The sequence below is a fragment of the Equus przewalskii genome, chromosome 1 (assembly GCF_037783145.1).
Source record: "Equus przewalskii isolate Varuska chromosome 1, EquPr2, whole genome shotgun sequence".
NCBI classification, from domain to species: Eukaryota; Metazoa; Chordata; class Mammalia; order Perissodactyla; family Equidae; genus Equus; species Equus przewalskii.
In genome coordinates this window covers 114839285-114858283 of record NC_091831.1, presented here as the reverse complement: position 1 = coordinate 114858283, position 18999 = coordinate 114839285, and the positions used below count along the sequence as shown (strand labels likewise).

At 41.7% G+C, this 18999-nt stretch overlaps 1 pseudogene; it reads left to right on the top strand.

Moving 5' to 3' along the window:
• The first annotated feature begins 1416 nt into the window (after positions 1 to 1416).
• Positions 1417 to 2289, top strand: LOC103564143 (ribonucleoside-diphosphate reductase subunit M2-like; annotated as a pseudogene).
• The last annotated feature ends 16710 nt before the right edge of the window (positions 2290 to 18999 follow it).

Here is an 18999-nt window from a genome sequence, read left to right as displayed (position 1 = left end):
TAGACCACCAAATATGCTCCTCCTTACTGGATCATTCCCATCAACAACATAAACATTTTAGAATTTCTCTCAACTTAAAATACAAGGGAAAAAACCTCCCTTGACTCCCATATTTCTACAACTACTACCAAATTTTTTACTCCTCAAAAGAATTTTCTATACTTTCTGTCCCCATTTCTTCCCATCCCATTCTCCCTTGAATCCACTCCAATTTGCCCTTTATCCTCAATATTCCACAAAAACTGTCCTTGTCAAGGCAGGACCTTCTTAACTCTGGCCTATGATGAAGTGGGGGCCATCAAAGAAACTTCTGGACTCTATCCTTGACTCCTACCAATGCAGATGTGGCAGTTGTGGAGTGGTGTAATCCAGAACATGCAGAAATCTGTGACTTCTTCTTCCCACCCAATATTTATCTCCAGCATGCCTTTCCTCTGAACTCTAGACTCAAATATCCAAATGCCTACCTGACCTCTCCACTTGAATATCTAATTTGTTGTTAGTGCCGTTGAGTAAATTCTGACTCCTAGTAATCCGATGTACAGCAGTGCAGACCCCTGTCCAGTCTTTTTGCACCATCCTCTCACCTTCTGGTGCTATATCAGACAATGTTCCTCTGCTATTCACAGTGTTTTCATGGTTAATTTTTTTTTCAGAAGTGGGTGACCAGGTCCTTCTTCCTAATCTGTCTTAATCTAGAATCTCTGCTAAAATTTGTCCACCATGGGTGACCCTGCTGGTATTTGAACTACTAGTGGCACAGCTTTAAGCATCACAGCAATATGCAGCTGTCACATATGACAACCAACACATGGGTGGTATGGTTCCCTGACCGGGAAACACACCTAGGCTGCAGTGGTGAGAGCATCTTAACCACTAGACCACCAAGGATGGCTAAATATCTATTAGCCATCTCAAATTTAACATGTCCAAACTGAACTTTCAATTTCCCACATGACTCCTAACCTAATCCTCCCACAGTGTTCCTCCTCTCAGGAAAGGACATGACCATCCACTCAGTCCAAAACACTTGGGACCGTGCTTGTCTTCTCTTTTCATCTCCCACTCCATATCCAATCTATCAGCATATCCTAACAACTCTACCTTCAAAATATATTCCAAATCTGACTACTTCTCATCACTTTGCAATGGTCCCCTACCTGGTGTCTCTGCTTCTATCCTTGACCTACAGTTTGTGCTTCCCAGGACCACCAGTCCCCTTCGTCCGCTTTGCACACACCCCCTCCACTAGCCCTCATCCGTCATTCTCTCTGCCCACACCCTGCTTGCCACTGTCACCTAATCACCAGCTGTAGCAGGTCACCTCTCTCCCTTGAAGTGGCTCAGCCTGGCAGATAAGGAGTGAGAGCAAGAGGAAGAGCTTCCAGGAGTTTCCAAGCCCATTAAAACTAACGTACTGCTCCCTTTGCGGAAGATGAACTGCTGCTCAGAGAGCATCACAGCTGTGCACCATTTTTCCTCTCGAATATCGTGGCATTTGGCAGATGGACCAGAAAGCTGAGGCTTCCTTTTGGACAGCTGAGGAGGTAGATCACTCCAAGGACATTCAGCACTGGAAGCCCTGAAGCCTGTGGAGAGAGATTTTGTATCTCGGGCTCTGGCTTTCGTTGCAGCAAGTGATGGAGCTGGATATGAAAGCCTGGTGCTGCAATTTCGTCCAAAAGTACAGATTACAGAAGCAATGTGTTTCTGTGGCTTTCAAGGTGACATGGACAACTTATATTCTGAAATATAGAGTCTCCTTGTTGACACTTGCATTAAAGATTGCAAAGAGGAGGCCTTTGTCTTCAATGCTATTGAAACAATGCTTTGTGTAGAGAAGGCTGACAGGGCCTGACTGGGGACAAAGAAGCAACTTACGGAGAATGAGTGGTAGGCTTTGGGGCAGTGGAGGAAATCTCTGCTGCTTTCACGCTAGCATTCTACCTCAAGAAATGAGGATCAATGCCTACGATCACATTTTCCAATGAATTACTGGGCAGAGTGAGGTTTACACTGTGACTTTGCCTGCCTAATATTTAAATGCTTGTTATACAAACCTGCAGACTAAAAAGTAAAAGAAATAATTATCAGCGTTATTAAGATAGAACAAGAGTTCCTAACCGAGGTCTTGCCTTGTGGCTTATTGGAATGCATTGCATTTTAATGAGGCAGAACATGGAAATAGTAGCAGACAGGTTTATGCCAGAACTTAGTTTTAGAAAGGTTTTTGGAGCAGAAAATCCATTTGACTTTTTTGTATATGTATGTGTAGTAAAACAAACATAACATAAAATTTACCATTTTAACCATTTTTAAGTGTACAGTTCAGTGGCATTCACAGTGTCACATTGTTGTGCAACCATCACCACCATCCATCTCCAAAACGTTTTCATCATCCCAAACTGAAACTCCAAACCCATTAAACGCTAACTCCCCTCTGCTCTTACCCCAGCCCTGGTAACCACCATGCTACTTTCTGCTTCTCTGAGTTAGATTTCTGTAGGTACCTCATATAGGTGGAATCATACAATAGTTGTCCTTTTGTGATTGGCTTATTTCACTTAGCATAATGTTCTCAAGTTTCATCCATGTTGCAGTATATATCAGAATTTCTTTCCTTTTTAAGGCTAAATAATATTCCATTGTATGTTTATACCACATTTTGTTTATCTACTTATCCATGGACATTTAGGTTGCTTCCATCTTCTGGCTATTGTGAATAATGCTACTATTAACACTGGTATACAAATATCTGTTTGAGTCCATGCTTTCGAATCTTTTGGATATATACCCATAAGTGGAGTTGCTGGATCGTATCTATTTGACTTTGTGAAGAAGATTTTCATTGGTAGGGAAGACTAACTTTTTGGAGAGTAGGAAATAAGAGTGAAAGGAAATGATGTCAAGTTCAACAGCTAATTCTTTCACCTTATAAAATAATTGAAGACGTGCTTTTATTTTGTTGATTTCTCTCTCTCTCACACACACACACACACACACACACACACGCACACAGACACACACACACACACGCACACAGCTACTTTAAATACATTAAGAAGATAGATCGTGAATTGACTGTAATAGGGAAACTGTCCATTATTGGCATCTTTGAAAGGACCTCAAAACCAGGCCTGTGTGATATTGCTAGTAGTGTCACCCAGGACATAAGGGTGCCTAAGGAAAAAGCTAGATTGTCAGGAAACTCTGGGAAGGAAAATGTTGACAGTGTTTGGCTTTTATAAGCAAGCTGACTTTTGATGACTTTTCTGTAACTGCACCAGCAGTGGTCTTGGCTGTCAGAGTGGAGACCCATAAGCTAGTTGGAGTAATCTTCAAACTGAAGATTCAATACTTGATTACCATGAGGCAAATTAAATCATATTGAATTGGCAGATTTCAACCTCATTACTTCAAAGCAGACTTTAGAGTCTACTTATTAAATTGTTTGTATTAAAAAACTGGCACTTTACACAGAAAATGCACATTTTATGTACTGTCAAGATTTAAAAATACATATATATATAATATTTTACGATACTCTTCTGTCCAAAACCCTCTGTGGCTTCCTTTCACCCTGGAATAAGATTCTGAACTCTTTACCATGCCTAGAAGAGCCCAGGTGATCTGGTCCCTGGCCCCCTTTCTGCCTTATTCCTGCCTCCCCTCCCTTTGCTCATCTTGCTGTTCCTGGTACACACCATACACATCCTGCCCCTCAGGGCCTTTGCACTGATGGTTCCATGCTACTTGGAATGCTCTCCTCCAGATATTTGCATGGTTTTCTTCCTCACCTTATTTTCTTCATAGGACTTATCATCACCTGGCATCTGTCTCTCCCACTAGAATATAAACTCGGTGAGGGCAGAGGCCTGTCTGTGTTCACCACTGTAACCTCAGAGTCTGGACCAGAGTAGGCACTCCATCATTATTTGTTGAATGAATATAGAAATGAGTAGAGAATGCCTGTTTGAGACATGGAGAGTGATAGAGCCATGATGACATCATTTGAGCCCCTGAATGCAACCATACCTGCACCAACTATACTGCTGGACTTTTCAGTTATGTCAACCAATAAAGTTCTCTTTTTTTGTTCAAGTTGGTGTTTTGTCAGCTATTGCTGTAATAATCCTGCATAACAAACAATTCACAAGTCTCAGTGGCTTACAGAAACAAACATTTCTTTTTCTCACTTGCAGGTCTGCAAGTTGATTCAGACTGTGGGTTGAGTTCCAGTCAGTCCCCATGCCTCTTATTCTGGGACCAGCTAATACATAGGGCACACTTTTCTCATGACAGGCAGCAGAAGCACAAGAGGCCAAACCAAACTACAAAACACATTTGAAACCTCAGGGAAATATACTCATCTACCCTAGTGGGAAGTTCTGTGAAGTTATATGAAAAAAGGCATGGATTGATAACTTGATTACAGGTAAGGAGTGAAGAATTGGCAATAATAATCCAATTTATCACATTCACTGAGCATCTGTCACTTAGAAATTAAAAAGTCCTGACTAACGCAAATATGTGTGAAACTTAGGGCTAATGTAACAGAGAGGAAGTTGTATTAAAGAGGTGATAGAGGTGGGAGGTAGAGAGAAGTGGGCCAGGGAGGGCCGTGTGAGTGATAAAAGGGCTACAGAGACAGCTGTCAGCACACGGACAAGGACAGCAGCCCTGAGCACATTCCAAGCAGCAGCAGTGGCACCTCCTCCTCCAGGAGCTGAGGCAAGCGGAGGCGGGGAGTCTATATTCTGTGTGCTGGGCCCAGCTGGCAAGAGTGGAAAGAGCTAGAGAGAACTGAGCTCCAATTCCAGCTTGGCTACTCTCCAACTCTCTGATACTGGAGAAATCTCCAATGGGACAAATAATAGCAATAATAGGTATGTTTTGAGAATTAAAAAAAAAAAATTAAAGGATGTAGCACAGGACTTTGGCCCCAGTAAGCCTTCCGTCAGGGTGAATTCCTTCACATACTCCCCCATTAACGCTAAGGGCAGACTAGGGGAGCAGCAGCCTCTTCCCTGCTGGCTCTGCTTGTGTCCCAAGACCCTTTGAAGGTTAGCTATGTGGGACTTAGAGCACTTGTGAATATAGTGTTTTGCAGGATGATGTGGCAGGGCTGGCTTGGCTGCCTCAGTCCCCAGAAAATGTTCTCACTTTACCCAAAGCGCTAAGGTGCTACCCGCCTCCCACCCCTCAAGACACTGCCCAGCAGGCAGTAAGAGAGAAGACTCACTCCAGATCAAGCCTGTAGCCCTTCATGCCCAAAGGCTTCTAGAATGTTCTGTCCCCTTGCTCTTCCTGTATCACCTTTAGCCTCACTAGGGAAACTGTTCCCGTTTGGTGGGGAACTCCCTGTACTCTAGCCTGAGTCAGAAGTCACAATAGTATCAGCAATGAACAGATCTTATAAAGAAGACCAGATTTTCTCCCTTCACAGAGCCACTGCTTTGTGGTTTTTCCTCTTCAGGCTAAGACTGCAGTTAATGCGTAGGGTCCCAACTGTAGAAGCAGGCACCTTGCAGTAGGGACACAGCCCAGCAGAAAGAAAAGCTCTGGGCTGGAAAAGACATTTCAAGACCTGGATGCTAATCCTGGCTCTGCCACTAACTTAAATCCTTTACCTTCCAGAATTTCCTATGAGGTTTATAACGATAATGCCTATTTTTCATAGATATTGTGAGGATCAAACGTACTAATCAAGATGAGGGTGTTTCACAAACTGGAAAGCTCTGTATCACTGTGAGCTGCTTCATTATGCTCTAAGGACTTTGAGATCTCTCAGAGTTCTTCTAACACTTTCCCTCCTTCAGAGCAGTCTTTCCTGCCATGTTCAGTGGCTCTTCATCGCCTGGAGCTGGAAGAGTCAATACACTGGGAATTCCGCAGCCTGGCTTCTAGGCCAAGCTCAAACTCAGCCTTCTGGGGCTATTTTCCTCTTTGGGCCTCAGTTTTTCCACCTGTAACCTAAAAAAATGGACCAGAACATTTCCAAATTCCCTCCCTGCTCCATAAACTTGATCCTTCTCTTAGATCTTTATAAGGGCCTATTAGCCTCCTAAAATAAATTGAGGTGCTTCTACTCTGAGGAAGAGAAAAAACAGTTGGGAGAGAGAATAAACAAGATGGTCAAAATGTCGGAAATTTGTGAAGCTGGGTCCACGGGGGTTCATTATACTACTCTCTCTATCTTGTGTATATTAAAATTTTTCCATGATAAAAAAGTTTTTGAAAACATAGAAGCACCATTGAATTTGAGTGTCTTTATGACCTCTGTTTTCTAGTACCCTCAAGAAGTAAACATCCTAGTAAAATGTACCTTCCAAAGGAAACTCCCTTCCTTTGTCATCTTTGGTATCCCCATCTCCACCCCTGCAACAGACAGCTTCAACAGCCATGCTGCTCCGGCATTAGAAAAGCTTGGGAGGTTTTCTATTCCCACTTCCCATTTCTGAAGTCATTTGAACTATCACTTACGTAAAGAAAAATGTCGCAGACAGGGGAAAACTCAAACTCTTGGCCAAGATGGGGGCTTTAAGGAGGCCTCTCAGTGAGGGCAGAGCCTCACCCATGGAGCTGAGTCTCCCTTAGGAATCCTGGTCCAGGTACGAAGGAGTTAGTGGTCAGAGGTGAACTTGTCCTGTTTCATTATGGGGATTGTGTTCTAAAGCACTTTGGATATATTGAGGAAGTACTAAGGCTCAATGCAGTAGTTGAAGTCCTCATGGCCTTTGCACAATCTCTTCACATGTCAACTGCCACTCACTGGTGAACCGTTCATAATGCAGGGTCACCTGCTCAGGCCTTCCCTCAACCAGAAAGAACTTGAGTCTGTTCCCCTTTTCCAACCTGGATGCCCCCCACCCTGGGTAGGAAAAGCCTCTTAGGGGAGATGCCTGAACCTCTTCCTTCAGGAAAAGAGGGGCTGGCAGGATTACAGGGACTCAGAACCCCAAACGGAGGGCGATTCCAGTCCACCTGCCCTTTCTGGCTCTGTGTCCTCCCTGCCTGCCAAGCCAAGTAACAAGTCCCACCCTCTGCCTCCCGCCCACAACAAGTAATCATGTGTCACCCTGAGGAGTTCCACTCCCTTCATAGCCGGCAAGTCTGTCCTAGGAGGGTCACCCTGCTAAGGACATGACTGCAGGCAGGCTGCCTGGCTCTTTGCAAACAGTCCAGATGGTGCGTGCAGGCAGACAAGCCTCTGAGGTCACTGGCAGCACAAGTACCAGTTCAGGTTTTACCAGATTTTCCCAATTGTGTTTTAAGCAAAAATAACCGAGAACTTAGACCTGAATAACTTGGGGTTTTATCTGGCCCAGGAAGAGGACACTGTGGTGGAGGTGAGGAAGGAGTATATTTGGTCACCACCCTTTCACTGAATATTTACCGAACACTTGCTGTGTGCTTAGCTCTGAGCTGGGTGCTGAAGATAGAGAAAAATCAGACAAGTCCTGCCCTCAAGGAGTTCCCAGACTAAAATAGGTAGCAACGAGACAGATATAGAAGAGATTATAAAACAAAATAGAAAGCAATGGGTGTCAAGAAGGCATATAAAGTGATACAAGGATGTTTAAAAGGGAAAATGAATATTTATTGAACATCTAGTATGTCTCAGGACTTATGCTGGGAACTTTGCAAACCTCATCTCATTTAAAGTTCATAAAAGGTATTAATAACTCTGTTCCACAGAGGAGGAATCTGACACCTAGAACTTGACAGGTCACACAGGTAGCAAGTAGCAGAGCCAGGAATAGAGCCCAGGACTGTCTAACTCCAAAATACATAGATAAATGCTACTTACACATTTTTCTTAAGTTCACATATGGGCATGAATGAGTAATGCAAACATTTGTTAGCTCTATTCCTCATAACAATCAAGTCAAGTATCAATCTTGTCATTGACTCTGGATTATCGGGACTGCACTGTTGCAGGGCTAGGCAGGTTGATCACCCAGAGCCAATCTCATAGGCCTCCACAGAGCGCCACCTCGTGTTTCCAAGCGGGACTGCAGCAGAGAAACTAAAGCTTTGCAGGCCATGAGCCCCTTCCTCTCTGGGCTCAATATGGGAATGGAAAGTGCTCCAGTCACCGCTACCAAAGGTTTGGCCTGGACGAAGAAAACCAGAGTCTCTGACAAGTGGCAAGAGCACCTCCTCTCAAGAAACACCTGCAAATCAGAGTGGCTGTGTCTGTTGTGTTTGCAGTAAACATCCTTCATATGTTAAGGAATCCCTTGTCTGTGACAGCCTTTTTATAGGCACTAGAGAATTGAGAGGGAAAACATCACCCTTGAGTGACTCACAATCTAGTGAGGGAGACAGCCAAGTGCGTGACAATTGTAATCCCATGTGCCAAGTGCTCTGAGGGAGGGGAACACAGGGTGAGCTGGAAAGTCTCCCAGATGAGATTACCATGGAGCTGATGGTTTAGCATGTGTAGGAGTTTGCCAGGCTGAGAAGAAGTTACAGGGAGATAGTTGAGGTGGAGGGATGGGTATGGGAAAGAAAAGAGAAGCTGGGGGAACTTCAAGTATTTCAATATAAACTATAGCCCAACAGCCAGAGTCTCAACAACCAGAGGAACAAAGGCTAGAAGTTGGGCAGGGGCCAGATCAAAAGGGTCTTAAACCATGCTAACATGAGTCGACCTTATCCTGTGGGCAATGGGCCATGAAGCAAGGCACCGACTCAGTGAGATTTGCATTTAAGAAACAGCATTCCAAGAACAGAGGAGAGTCTGGATGGCAGAGGACTGGAAATGATGGAGGCAGGTTAGGATGCTGTTGTAATTTTGTAATGCTTTTGTAACTAGGGGAAACGTGGATGAGACCCAAATTAAGGTAGAGGTCACCAGGATGGGAAGGAAAAGATGGATGAGAGGCATTAAGGAAGCAGAACCACAGTGACTAGTGACAAGGAATGAGGAAACTGGAGGAGTTAAGCAGGTAAGGGACACACTTGCTGAGGCAAGAAACCCAAGAAGGAGGGTACGTTTGGTGGAGAGGATGAGATCTGCCTCGGATGTGGTGAGTTTGAGGTACCGACGGAACATTCAAGGTAGGCAGTGCAGTGGATCTGTAGCTTAGGAGAGATGTTCCAACTGGAGATTCGGAGTCACTAATGTATTTATAGTTCTGAAGTCGTGGAGGAGACCGAAGCCAGAGAGAAGGGGTAGCGTGGGCCTAGAAAGAGGATGGGGCACTACCCCAGGGAACCTGGCATTGTCTGTGAGCTCGTAGAAGTGGAGCCCCTGTATAGGACCAAGAAGGTGGGCCAAAGAGGAATAAAAACCAGGTATACGTGGAAGATATCCTCCCAAGGGTCCCTGAAGACTTTCCAAAGGGCACAGAGCTTTAGGAGGATCCTCAACTTCACGTGCATGTAAAATCCCTCAGTTTCCTGAAAGTGAACTGCGGTACTGGCAGGATCGTGCTGGTGGTTTTCTTCTCCCACTTCCTCTTCCACAACCCTAGTCTCCCACTGTGGGGAATCTCTCCAAGGGTATGAAAACCTCTAGGGTGCCAAACAAAGGGACAACTCAAAGTGTTGGTGAACATCACTAGGAACCAATCAAATAATCAGCTGATAAGTTGTTAAGAATAATTTTGATGATAGATCACTATGTAACTTTTTTTGGCAGATTACTAGTTGAATGACATTATGTAACAAAACTCCTTTCACTCCTATCTACTTATTCTATAAAAAAAAAATGTTTTCTGTGGACAGCTAATCTTTGACAAAGGAGCTGAGGGCCTACAATGGAGGAAAGAAAGTCTCTGCAACAAATGGTGCTGGGAAAACTGGACAGCCACATGTAAAAGAATGAAAATCAACCATTCTTTTTCATCATTTACTAAAATAAACTCAAAATGGATCAAAGACCTAAAGATTAGGCCTGAAACAATAAGTCTTCTAGAAGAGAATATCGGCAGTACACTCTTTGACATCAGCTTCAAAAGAATCTTTTCAGACACCATAACCCCTCACATGAGGGAACCAATAGAAAGAATAAACAAATGGGACTTCATCAGACTAAAGAGCTTCTTCAAGGCAAGGAAAAACAGGATTGAAACAAAAAAACAGCCCACTAATTGGGAAAAAATATTCACAAGTTATTTATCCGACAAACGGTTAATCTCCATAATATACAAAGAACTCACACAACTCAACAATAAAAAATCAAACAACCCAATTACAAAATGGGCAGGGGACATGAACAGACATTTCTCCAAAGAAGATATACGGATGGCCAATAGACACATGAAAAGATGCTCATCATCACTAAACATCAGGGAAATGCAAATCAAAATTACACTAAGATATCACCTTACACCTGTTAGAATGGCAAAAATATCCAAAACCAAGAGTGACAAATGTTGGAGAGGCTGTGGAGAAAAGGGAACCCTCATACACTGTTGGTGGGAATGCAAACTGGTGCAGCCACTATGGAAAACAGTATAGAGATTCCTCAAAAAGTTAAGAATAGAAATACCTTATGACCCAGCCATCCCACTACTGGGTATCTATCCTAAGAACCTGAAATCAGCAATTCCAAAAGTTCCATGCACCCCTATGTTCATCGCAGCATTATTCACAATAGCCAAGTCATGGAACCAACCTAAGTGCCCAGCAACTGATGATTGGATAAAGAAGATGTGGTATGTGTATACAATGGAATACTACTCAGCCATAAAAAAGGACAAAGTCGTCCCATTCACAACAACATGGATAGACCTTGAGGGAATTATGTTGAGTGAAATAAGCCAGACAGAGAAAGATGAACTCTGTATGACTCCACTCATAGGTGGTAGTTAACATATGGACAAAGAGAACTGATCAGTGGTTGCCAGGGGAAAGGGGGGTGGGGGGAGGGCACTAGGGGTGAAGTGGTGTACCTACAACATGACTAATAATGATGTACAACTGTAATTTCACAAGGATGTTAACTTTCATAACCTTAATAAAAAAAAAATGTTTGTGAGGGCTTGCGATCATAACAAACAAAAAGACAACTGATGCTGAACTCTAGCAAAAAGAAATGTTCATCCATAGATATATAAACAAATACATGATATAATTTTTAAAGCCCTGTCTCATTAAGAGATGCATTTCCAATAAAATTCTGCACTGTTTTTTTTAAAGATTGGCACCTGAGCTAACAACGACTGCCAATCGTCTTTCTTTTTCTTTTTCTTCCTTTCTTTCTTCTTCTTCTCTGCAAAGCCCCCCAGGACATAGTTGTATACTCTAGTTGTAGGTCCTTCTGGTTGTTCTGTGTGGGACGCAGCCCACCCATGAGTCATGCCATGTCCACGCCCAGGATCTGAACCGGTGAAATCCTGGGCCACTGAAGCAGAGCACACAAACTCAACCACAGCCACGGGGCTGGCCCCCTATGCACTTTTATATAAAGATTTATAATAGGTTTATGTTATTTTGTGTACTAATAATAATTGTAATGATAACTGAATCCAAAAGAAATTTTTAATACTTACAGTCTTATAGTTATAAGAAATTTAAAAGTTAAGCATTTCAAAATGTTTTACCTGCTGATCTCTCAGCCTGAGGGCCTCAAAACAAACCAGAGAGCAGAAGCCAGACCAGGAACAGGGGCTGTCCAAGTAAAGCTAGTGACTCACATAGACAGCACAACTAGGCAAGTGGCCTGGCCTAAGGCCGTGGTCAGGAGGATGAGTTCAAGTGAAGCAGCGGGGCGGGGGGTCAGGGTTCAGGTGGAGCACAAGAAACAGGCTAAACGTTCTATCCCCTAAGAGGAGAAACACCATCCCGGGAACTGTATTGAGGATGTGGGTGTTCGTAATAGCTCAAGTGGAGACAATCATGGAATGCTGCGAGCTGGACTGGCTCCCCAACTCCATGCCCACTGCATAGATGGGGAAGCTGAGGCCCAGAGAAGCAGTGAGTCAGCAGCAAGCTTAAGACAGGAACCTTGGTGTCCTTTCTCCTAGCCCTGTGCTCCTCTCCTGTGCCACTCACTCTGAATAAATATGATGGCTGCTCCAAATGGGGCTGCCACCTCCTGCCTGGCTTTCGACTGGCCTGAATGAGCAGGGGAGGAAGATAAAACATGAGTGAGTGAGTGGTCAACAAGGACCAGGCTTCCCTGAGAGAGAGAAATTGAAGGGGCTGGCAGAGCAGAAGAGCGTTGGAGAAACATCACTGGCCTAGACCCACTCCAGCTCATCCAGTGGCTCGTGGTGTGACATGAGGCACGGCATTCCTCCCTTCTGGGCCTCTGTGAAATGTGGTGACTACACTAGGTTCACTATTTGCAAACTGATCTGCAGGGCGCTAGGTTTCTACAGAGGTGCCTCAGGGACTCCCATGGGGGATAGGAGGGAGTTAAATGGCTGGGGCTCCATGTTTTCCCCAACACCCCAACCTCCATTAGAGTACCCCCACTTGTATGTGTCTGATATGGTAGCTTCCGTGAAGGAGTTCATTGGAAAAAAGTGTTCAGTTGCTTTAAAAAAAAACCCGCTACAGGACTTAGTGACCTCTAGGGCTTTTCTTGTTCTACTGCTTTATGTTTCTCTGGAAGGATTTATTCATTTAGTTCACTAAACATTCACTGAACACATACTATATAGTGAAAGCTCTATAAACCCAAAGATAACCACAACATGCCCTTCCCCTCAATGGACTTAAAATCTGGCAAGGGAGACAGCTTGAGAAGGGATGATTATACAGATCATGAAGTAGAGAAGGGTTTTAAGGAGGAGGTGGCACTTGAGCTGGGCTTTGAAGAATGTAGAGGAGTTGGATCTCCGTATCCAGTGATGGTGAACTAAGCGGTTTAGACCAGCTCTCCTGCTGAGGACAACCAGAACACCTGCTCAATGGCAGCAGAGAGGTAAGAAGGTAGGAAAGATAATTTGGACCAGACACAAGGAGGGAAGTCGAGACAGGGAGGAAATCCAGGGAAGTGAGCCTAAGCAGTTGGGGCCACTTCTCCAGGAGGTATTTACTGCTTCTGGATGGGACAGCTGGGAGGCTAAGAGTAATTTTGATGCACACAAATCATGACGAAGTTGGCTTATTCCAGAATTCAAAGTTGATTTAATATTTTTTAAATTATTCAGTATAATTTTCCAAATTAACATAATACAAAGGGAAATGACAACATCAAGTTAATAAGTGTAGAAAAACCTTTGATAAAATGCAATATCCATTTTGGATTTTAAAAAGGTAACAAACTAATAATAGAAGAGAACTTTTCTGATCTAGTAAAGTATCTACAAAATAATACCTACAGCAGACACAAAATTATCATATGACCCAACAATTCCACTCCTAGGTATATACTCAAAAGAATTGAAAAACACGTTCAAACAAAAACATGCACCTGGCAGCACTATTCACAAGAGCCAAAGGGTGGAAACAACCCACATGTCCATCAGCTGCTGGATTGATAAACAAAATGTGACATATCCGTACGATGCTGTGCTATTCAGTCACACAAAGGAATGAAGCACTGATACCGCTACGACATGGTGAACCTTGAAAACACTACACTGGGTGAAAGAAGCCAGACACAAAAGGCCACATATTGTTTGATTCTGTTTTAGTGATTCTCAGAGACCCAGGGGAGGAGAGAATGGAAAATGACTCCTTAATGGGTACAGGGTGTTGATGAAAATAAGCCATAACCAATCTATAAATGAAAATTTGGGAGAGTTTATTCTGAGCTAAAATCTGAGGACCATGGCCCAGGGCCTTTCTTCTTGAAGGAAGGAAGGGCACCAAAGAAGTGGGGTGCACAGAGTGGTTATATACCCCCAAACAGGATGTTTCACATAGGATTGAAATGTCCTTTTAGAATAGTCACGAGACTGCTCTGTCGGCACGGCGATTGATGGACACAGCAGGTAGGTCTGCTGTCTTGGTGGACACGGCAGGGTGGCAGGTCTGTTGTCTCAAGCTGGGTGGTCACAGGTGAGCTGAGTGGTCAAAGGTGAGCACAACAATCAGTTCCTAGCCTGAGGAAAGATGCTTATCCTTAAGGAAATGCCAATGTGGGGTATGTTGCACCTTTATCTTAAGGCCATTTATTCTGGCCATAGAAAATGTTTAAAGCAGATATACAGTGCGTGCTCCATGGCCACAGTCAGGCCCTTTTGGAAAAAGCAAAGTCAGGCTGAATTAGGTTTACACCAAATGGCTTCCTCATATACTCCAATATATCCTATTGCTTGCCATTTCTATTTGTCATGGGTTTCATTTGGGAGTAATGAAAATGTTCTAGAACTAAAATAGTGGTGACGTTTGTACAACATTGTGAATGTACTAAATGTCACTAATGGTAAATTATATGTTATGTATATTTTGCCACAAAAAAAATTAGCACTTACCAAATGTTGGTGAGGAGGTATAGCAATTGGAATTCTCATAGCTTGCTGTAAAATGGTACAGCTACTTTGGAAAATAGTTTGATATTTTCTTTTAAAGTTAAAGTATACTCACCATATGATTCCCAATTCTACTCTTAGTTATTTACCCAAGAGAAATGAAAATATAGGTTTATACAAAGTTTTGTAAAGAATGTTCTTAGAGGGGCTTGCCCCGTGGCATAGTGGGTTAAGTTCGCAGACTCTGCTTCAGCAGCCCAGGATTCCTGGGTTTGGATTCCAGGCACAGACCTACACCACTCATAAAGCCATGCTTTGGTGGCATCTCACATACAAAATAGAGGAGGATAGGCACAGATGTTAGCTCAGGGACAATCTTCCTCATCAAAAATAAATAATGTTCTTGGAAGTTTTTTGTCATAATAGCCCCAAACTAGAAACAGTTCAGGTGTCCATCAGTAGAATACTGAATAAACAGACTGTGGCACATATATAAATGGAATACTATTCAGTAGCGAAAAAAAAAAGAATAAACTACTGACATAGGCAACAATATGATGGATGGATGGATGTCAAAAACATTATGGTAAGTGAAAAAAGCCTTATAACAAAAGTAAATATCATCCTATTTATATGAAGTTCTAGAACAGCCAAAATTAATCTATGGTGGAAAAAAATCAGAAAAGTGATTGTCTCTAAGGAGTAAAAGTAGGGATTGACTGTGAAAGGTATAAGAGAACATTCTGGCGTGATAGCAATATTCTACAACTTGATGGGGGTTTGGGTTACATATGCATTAGTCAAAATTAAGCAAATGTACATGCATCATGAGGAATCTCATGTGCATTTAACTGATGTAAATTTTACACCAGAAAAAAACTATAAGCAAATATTGACTTCTTGTTAATAATATGGACGCTGAACTCTTTGGGAGAACTGATATCTGCCGTTTACTTTAAAATTGACCAAAATAAAATGGATCAATTAATATATAGTGGGATGAAAAGATGGATAGTTATGTGATAAATCCAGTAGAGTAAAATGTTAATGGTAGAATGTGTATACAAGTTTTGATGGGTATACAAGTTTTCATTTACTATTAAAAAATGCTTTTGGGCCTCGCCTGGTGGCACAGCAATTAAGTTCACGCGTTCTGCTTTTGTGGCTCAAGGTTTGCTGGTTTGAATTCCGGGTGCGGACCTATGGCACTGCTTATTGAGCCATGCTGTGGCAGGTGTCTCACAGGCAGATGGGCCTGGATGTTAGCTCAGGGCCCATCTTCCTTAGCAAAACGAGGAAGATTGGTGGTGGATATTACCTCAGGGCTAATCTTCCTTAAAAAAAATGCTTTCAATTTTGCATATGCTTGGAATTTTTTATAATAAAATGTTAGGGGGAAAAACCCTTTGATGCAGCAACTCCACCTCTAGGTATTTACACAAGAAAATTGAAAACCTATGCCCACAAAACATATGTCCTCGAAAAAGACTTGTGTGAGAATGTTCATAGCAGCTTTATTCAAGTATAGGCAAACATAGAAACAACCCAAATAACCATCAACAGAAGAGTGTCTGAAGTGTGTTATATCCATACAATGTAAATCTAATCAGCAATAAAAAGCAATGGACTACTGGTACATGCAACAACATGGAGGAATTTCAAGACATTTGCTGAGAGAAAGAAGCTGGGCACCAGAGTTCACACTGTATGATTTCATTTACAGGGGACAATGAACTAGGCAAAACTAAGGTGAAAAAGATATCAGAACAGTGGTTGCTCTGTGGTCTGAGGAGATTGAGAGAACTTTCTGGGATGATGGAAATGTTCTACATCTTGACATGGCTCTGTTTTACACAGGATATCCAATTGTAAAACTTCTACAGCTGAGATTTGTGCATTTCAATGTATTAAATTTTACGTCAAGAATAAAGAACCCTAAGAAATAATAATTGAGTGGAGGTGGGTAATGAGGGGAGGTATAAATGAAACAAGAATATTGAGTCTTGTTAAAGCTGGGTGATGAGAATTCATTAAACTACGCCATTTATTTTGTATATGTTGAAGTTATTTTCATAATAAGAGAATTTTTTTAAAGATATGATTTGCAATAGCATAAAAAGTGTCAAATAAATAGCAATAATCTAAGAAAAGATGGACGAAACCTCTCTGCAGAAAAATGTTAAATATTATTGAAAGAAATTGAAGAAAATTTAAATAAATGGAGAAATATAATGTGTTTATGGATTGGAAGACTATATTTTAAATGTCTAGTCAATGTAATCTCAATAAAATTTCAACTAATTATTTTATTGTGGAAGTTGACAAGATGATTCCAAAATATATGCGGAAATGCAAAGGACCTAAATAGCCAAGACGATGTGGGAAAAAAATAAAGTTGAAGGACTTGAACTACAAGGTTTCAACATTTATAATAAAGCTACATTAGTTTAGGACAGTATGATTTTAGTACAGGGATACCAAGTAGAATAGCTAAAATTAAAATGTCTGACAATACTAAGCGTTGGTGAGGATGTAGAGCCCTGGAACTCCCCTATATTGCTTTCCAGGGTATAAACTGGTACAACCTTGGAAAAGGTTTGGTGCTATCTACACGTATATCAACACCATGACCTGGCAATTCCATTCCTAGGTATATACCCAAGAGAAATCTTTGCTGCAGCCACCAAAAGACACGTACAAGAATGTCCATAGCAATGTTCATAAAGCCCAAAACTGAAACAACTCAGACTTCCAACAACAGGAGAAAAGATAAACAGAAGTTAGAATAGTGGTTGTCTTAGGGAGGGGGGTGTAATTGACTGGAAAAGGTAGTGGGAAGCCTTTTGGTTTGCCATAAATATCTATCTTGAACTAAGTGATGGTTACATGGGTACATATGTAAAAATTCATTGAGCACTTCACTTAAGCTTCATGCACTTTACACACTTTATACATGTTATATCTCCATTTCAAATATTTTTGAAAGCTCCTCCTAGATACAAGAATATATTCATGAAGAATATTTCTTAAATAGGGCATTAAAGCACCAACAGTAAGGAAAAGACTGGTAAATTTGACTACGTAACAATTAAAAACTTCTCTCTATCAAAGGATGGTGTTGAGAGAAAGATAAGCCTCTGAGTGGTGGAGATATTTGCTATACATGTAACAGACAAAGAGCATCATATCCATATTATGTAAAGAACTGATTATAAGGGCTGGCCTGGTGGTGTAGTGGTTAAGTTCGAGTGCTCTGCTTCAGCGGCCCTGGGCTCAAGGGTTTGGATCCCGGGAACAGACCTACATCACTCATCAAGCCATGCTGTGGTGGGGTCCCACATACAAAATAGAGGAAGATTGCAACAGAAGTTAGCTCAGGGACAATCATCCTCATCAAAAAAAAAGTGACTATACACACATATATGTATATAATAAATATATGTACATATTTACACATACATTAAAATTATATGCATAATAAATAAAGATATTTTATGATGTGTGTTTATTTTCTATACACATACATGAATGTATGTGTATGTATATATGCATACATGTATGGGTGTATACATGCATATATTTATAAAATATATACACATCTCCAAAATAAGGAAAGAAAAAGACAGAGCACACAGTAAAAAAACAATGAGCAAAACACTTGAATAAGCACTTTGCAATAGAGAATACTAAATAGCCAATAAATAAATATAAAGGTGTTCAATCTCACTAATCATCAGGGAAATGCAAATTAAAACTATCTATGCCCACTAGAATGGCTAAAGTTTAAAAGACCAACAATACCAAGTGTTGGTACAAATGTAGAGCACCTGCAGCTCTCATGTACTGCTAACAGGAGTACCAACTGATATAATCACGAGTTTGCTGGATTTGTTAAAGTTAGCAATATGCATACCCTAAGATCCAGAAATTCCACTCCAAGGTTTGCACCCAGCAGAAATGCATGCATGTGTACAGAGGGAGATTTGCAAAAGAATATTGACAGCAGCATTTATTCATAATCACCAAAAACTAGAAACAATCCAAATGTCCATCACAGTAGAATGCATAATTTGTAGTATATTTATACAAAAGATCTATACAACATTGTAAGTGAACTACACACAGCTCTGCACAGCAACATAGATGACTCTCACAAGAATAAAATTGAGCCAAAGAAGCAAAACGCAAGAGTGCATACTGTATGATTCCATTTAAATACGGTTCAAAACAGGCCAAACTAAACTGTAGAATTTAGAGTTGCATTCCTATGTGGTAAAAAGAAAAAGCAGGGAGGTGGTTTCCACAAAAGTCAAAATGACGGAGGGAGAGGATTGTAATTAGACAAGGTTTGGAGGGAGGGGAGCAGAAGTGGGAGGAGGTGATGCTGGCATGCCAGGAATGTTCTATTTCTTGATCTGAGTGTTGCTTACTTGGATATTTGCTTTATAATAACTCATGGAGCTGTGGATTTATGTTTTAAACACTTTTCTGAGTGAGTGTTACATTTCAAAATATTGAAAAAAAAAGAGGCTTAAAAAGTACTGGGGGAAAGAAAAAGACTATGTAAGACTTCACCAGGCAGAGAAGGGAGAAATAGGGTTTCTCCAACAGAGAGAAGAGC